Below are 5,912 nucleotides of genomic sequence, written 5' to 3'. Positions count from 1 at the left end.
CCTTCAAAAAAGCATTATTTTTCACAAGGTTTATGAGGCATTAGTCAAGAATATCAACTGCCATTACATTTTGTAAATCATACCTATGTGATTATGTATATCATATAAAGCAGAAAAAAATTTGCAAGCTGTAATACAAACAAGATTACTCCTGGAAGCCTCATTAATGATGCCAGACACGTGATGATAGACACTTAGTGTGATGAAATTACATGCTGTATTTCACATTATGAAACCAAGCCAAGTGTCACTGCAGGACATATTAGGTAAGGCAGACACCAAAAGCTTGTTACCTGAACAAGATTAAATATAACAGGCAAAATCCACAATAAAGCATTGCATACTGTTGGGTAGGGAAGAGAACAAATGCTTCCAAGCATTACACCTGAAATAAACAATGGCAGATATTCAAAGCTTGTGAGCTGAACAAGATCTGATTTATAATAGGCAAAACCAACAATGGTGCATTACATGCGATATCTGGCAGGGGATTCCTTGCATTACAATTGGAAAGTGGCAGACACCTAAAGCTTTTTAACTGAACAAGATCTGATTTATAACAGGCAAAACCAACAATGGTGCATTACGTGTGATATCTAGCAGGGAAGATAAATGATTCCTTGCATTACAGCTGGAAAGTGGCAGACACCCAAAGCTTGTTAATTGAACAAGATCTGATTTATAACAAGCAAGCCCAACAATGGTGCATTACTTGCAATATTTGGCAAAGTATATGGAAAAAAATTCTTGGCGTAACAAGAGTAATACTAAATAATGGCAAATCCCACGAAGTTTCTCTTTTGACAAAGCCTGTGCTTTTGCTGCAGGGCTGTCAGAGTCTGTTTGCTCCAGCCAACATGTACTGAAATACCCCTGAGTCATGATTGAAGTGTTGAAACTGAAGACAAGTGAAATACTGTGCTCAGAAATCTATTAGCATTTGGACTTTGATAGTATAAGGCCAGAGCAAACCTCCTCTCTTGTAACCCATATCTCCTACTAGGCTTAGATCTTGGCATCTTGCAGCATGTTGAACCTGACCTCAGAAAAAATCCATCCCTATTGGATCTAAAAAATTGCTGGCTCTAGGCAAAAACTGCCCAGGATTTGTAACAGCCTGGGCTTTGAGCTGCCTTGCCTCCCGGTGCAGACGACAGACTGTTGTGTGCAGCAATTTTCACTTTTCATGTCTGAAAATACATGAAAAAATATTTAATCACAATTAATCACAATTCTAAATAATAAAATATGTGCATGTAATTGCATTATTTTCAGTGCTATAAGGACAGTGAATCTAAGCATTGACATTATGTCTGCACGCCAGCATCGATGGAAGGCTTCACTTAGATTGCCTGACAAGAGTAATATTTTCAGGAGAGATGGGGGAGAGGATACAACTGGAGACTCTTGACAGATATAATGTCAAAATCTACAAGCACCCATTTACCATATATATCTTTGATGTTCAGTCCATACTAAAACATTTGTCAATGTGTTGCCACACTAAAAATATAAAAATTCCCTGTTTCTGCAATGTTAGTCATACCTAAGCCCTGCTAAACCATCCAAGTGAATCAAGAATGAGTTCTGGGCGGCAGCATGAGCCAATACTAAATGGCACCACTATAAAAAAAAAAAAGCCTGCATCATGACGGGCCTGGGCCGACCGCCAGGCGCATGAAGAAAACCTACCGGCGCTATAGGCAGGTGGAGAAAAAAAAAAAAATCACATCAGAAGAATGGACAAAGGTTTGTTAGTGGCACTTCAAGGTTATGCTACCTCTTCAAAGATTGGCCAGTGATGGTTTAAAGTGGTACAGGATAAACAAGAAACAGGTAGATATCTGTGGACACTACTGTTACTATCAAATGCCAGCCTATGGCAAAATTTGAACCTATGCTATCAAAAACATAAGACCCATATGCTGATCACTCGACTAATCGTAACGGTACTACACTCATAGAAACATAATAAAGAGTTTAAATATATCATTCAAAATTTCAACCTTTTTACATATTTTTTATTTGAGATATGAAGCCTGGTGTAACAGTTGAATATTGAACTCAATTTGTATGCAGAGATGTGAGGTATGTTATTAAGCTGTAATGTTTCCAACATATTAGTTGTGATTAAAGCAACACGGAATAGTAACTAAAGAGGATAAATTAGCACTGAGAACAAGAGGTTCCTTACTATATTGTGGTGAGCTTGATGGCCAAGTCGAGTTTCCTCCAACCCCATCAAGTTCACACCTGTTGAGAGGCAATTTTTTAATCAAAGTGAAAAATGGATGCAAATGGTCACTAAAACTAGTTATTATACTTGGTGTCACAAATTTGGGCAAAGAATTTAGGGAAGGACTCCTGGACTTGGCGTCACTGATGAGGTAAATGATCTCATGCACTCATTGGGCTATAATATATACATTGTTATAATGTGTATTATTGTCTTGTTACTATATATTACCTACTGATAATGGAAATACATGTCAGGATTAATCATCAAATAAAAGGAAAAAAGAAGCATGTATGGAAATTGTGAACTTTTAAGTTCATGTAACAAACAAGGTTTATTATACACAAAAAGGTTGGATACTTCAGATGTAAAAGATTTTTGGATATAACATCACCCCCTTCCTCCATATTGGTTCTTTAAAGCAAGGGTTGACTACAGCTGATTATTATTTGCGGCAGGTTACACGACACTTTTTTTAGTGCAAACCATCTGGAAATCAATGATCATTATAAGGAATACTTCTCATGAGTAGCTACTAAAACTTGACAACCTAGAAGGATGCACCATCAGACTGTAAAGGATAGATATATTATAAGACATAGCTACATTGGTGGATCCAAAGGGGGGCCCAGGCCCCCCCAATGTTCCTGAGTGATACAGGAAAACTAGCTCAAAAGCACGCTGTGGCTAAAACAATGCTTTGGCACAAAGTCCAGGCCGTTATACCCATTGATTTAGGTCACTTCACCAGTTTTTCAAGACCATGACTGCCTAGAATGGCTAATCGGTAATGCTAATGCTCCTTCCACCCGCAAAAAGTCTGATGTCCTCCCAAAAACTCATTTCCTGGATCTACACCCAAAGACATACCGTAACATGGTTCAGTGATCATGGACAAAAAAAAAAATGTTAAGACAATCAATATCCAATCATTTCAGGATACATAAATCAGCATCAATATGAAGGAATTCTACAACTTAAAAGTGATGTTGAGCAGGGCATGTGTTAAGTGACTTGCACAGTCTATTTTGTGAAGTCATAATTAGATTAATAACACAACAATCAACAAACACTAGATGAAGTATTCATACCAAAATCAGTACATGGAGCTGGTGCACTGCAATGGGAAGTACATTCCTGCAGCTCACCAAGAGGGTTGAATGATGCCATGTACTTCAGGGGGGGTGGCTAAATGTCTTCACCCTTGGCCTCTTTCTTGGCCTCTCCCCCTTCAGCTGCCACATTCTCTTGGATGATATCGGACGTGTTCGGATCTGTTGGGATGTGGTTGTGTTAGATGTGGAATAACATACGACTGTGGAACATGGAAGGAAAGAGTATGTCCACACGGTAAAATACAGAGATGAGGATTGCACTGCATTAGTTGAGTGATTACAAGATGTAAATTGAAATTCTTTGGATACTGAAAGGATGTACGGGGACAACTGGGTGAGAAGGGAGAGAGATGCAGATTTTTGTTATATAGCTAGATACACCAATGAAGACTTAGGACATACACATTCAGAAAGACCACAATTTTGGCTGCTAGACAGAAAAACACTAGATGTCAAAGTGCCAGGACATTGAAGGAAGTAATAATAAGAAAAGCAATAATAATTTATGAGTATAAATATATTTCTGATATTTTTGTTTATCTTAATGCTAGTATTGGAATTTTCAAACACTAAGAATATAATAAATAAATATTGATAAATTAATTAAAATAAATACATTAATTGTACTAATACTACCACTAACAATATTAACAGCACTGCATCTAATAGACTGAGCAATAAACTGAGTCTGATATGTAACCATAATTAAACTGTCTCTGTCTGAGTGTTATGTGAAGCTTGCTCCATGCACCATGATAGGAATGGCATAGATGCATGCAGGTTGCTGAGATACTTACAGTCACCAGCCACTTGTAGATATGGCACCAAAATGTGTTGGAAGCATTGGCGGCCAACTTCCATTTATTTATTTATTATTTTCTTTACACAAAGGAGACAGTTCAAGAGCAACAAAGTGTACTAGAAAAAAAATCCCCACTACTCACCACTCCCAAATAGACAAAAGTAGAGTCTTGATACACTCTTCTTGAAGGTCAAATTATAGGCAGGAGGAAATGCGGACAATTGAAGGCTGTTCCAGAGTTTATCAGTGTAAGGGATGAAAGAGTGGAGATGCTGGTTAACTTTTGCATAAGATGTTTGGCAAGATAGAACATGCAGTAATTGACTTAAATTAGAAAAGTATAGATTTAGGAGGGAAATGGGCAGGCATTGGTTTAGTAATAGGGTGGTGGGGGAATGGAATAGATTCAGCAATCACATAGTGAGTGCAGGGACGATAGCTTGTTTTAAGAGTAGACTGGATAGCTACATGGACGAGGCTGACAGGTGGAAATGGGGAGGAATCTGGAGCTGCCGTGTGTAGGCCATTCGGCCTCTTGCCGCGGGAGGAGCAAGTTCAGAACAGCTGTCAGCGTGAAAATGATTAGAATTTCCACATTATCATTATTTATATATATATATATATATATATATATATATATATATATATATATATATATATATATATATATATAGATATATATATATATATATATATATATATCACTTACCCCGGCTGGCATCCTTCCGTAATAAATGTAGCTTCACACCAGGCTGTGTCCTCTTTATCACCACAAAGGGACATGATTTGAGGCTCCGGCTGGTAAACGTGGCGGCCGCGGCGGTGTTATGATTTTTGAACGAGGCAACGCGCGTTGCAATCGGAGCAGAGAAAGATATTGCTGCGAATAGCGGTATAATAAACAGTATAAGTTAGACCGATATAATTATATTCACCCACTCTTTCCCCCTACAAACCAATGACTCAATGTATATATATCATCATTACTGATGGAAGTCAGCGTGCGTGCTAAAACAATGAGTTTGGAAGAAAAAACATGATCACATAGTTTTAAAGAACGGCAGTAGGGCTACAATTCCTTGGTTCATTCCAGTATGTATACAGAAAGGTTAAACACATAAAACACATCTAACCACACATGCAGAGAAAATAATATAATTGCGGTATAATAATATAACAATAATAGCATTACTCATGACATGCAGTCAGGCGCTATATCTACCTAGTAAATATATACAGTATATATAGTTCCTACTGTTCATTTTAATATTTATCTACCTTTATTTTTTTTTTATTTAAAATGGGAAATAACCAGACTGAAGAAAAAAAGTAGCAACATTTGCTGCTTGATCCCATGTAGCAACACTGCTGATTGGTTCTGGGGGTTGGGGGTGGGTCTGGAAGGGGGGAGGCGCCTGGATGTAAACAAAGCTGCTCCTGCGCCATCTGTTGCAACCGACATACACCAACACCCGCCCACGGTCTCCCATAAAGGCCCCCTCTCCTGTTCTATAGTCTCCTTGGTGCACACTGACTCGTGTCGCGGCGGCGTGCAGGGAACACATCACCCGACTTTTTTTTTCGCATCACATTATGGGTATAGCACTCCACGTAGTACCCAAGTTAATTTTAATTTACATATATTAATAATGATAACACAATGATTGATTTACAAAAAAAATCAATCGAAGAGGGATTCACGTCACTGGTGAATGTTAATTGTGCTATGTGTGTGTGTGTGTGTGTGTGTGTGTGTGTG

At 38.1% G+C, this 5,912-nt stretch overlaps 1 long non-coding RNA gene across 1 annotated transcript; it reads right to left on the bottom strand.

Moving 5' to 3' along the window:
• Positions 1–4,996, bottom strand: LOC126994727 (uncharacterized). Its single transcript, XR_007749527.1, has 4 exons — positions 4,863–4,996; positions 3,385–3,510; positions 2,195–2,253; positions 1–1,190 (listed from the first exon to the last, which is right to left on the bottom strand). It is a non-coding gene; the product is annotated as an uncharacterized LOC126994727 (long non-coding RNA).
• Positions 4,997–5,912: the final 916 nt, after the last annotated feature.

This window comes from Eriocheir sinensis, unplaced genomic scaffold (genome assembly GCF_024679095.1).
Source record: "Eriocheir sinensis breed Jianghai 21 unplaced genomic scaffold, ASM2467909v1 Scaffold857, whole genome shotgun sequence".
Lineage (NCBI taxonomy): Eukaryota > Metazoa > Arthropoda > Malacostraca > Decapoda > Varunidae > Eriocheir > Eriocheir sinensis.
The sequence above is the reverse complement of the archived record's forward strand: the minus strand, read 5'-3'. Positions and strand labels throughout refer to the sequence as shown.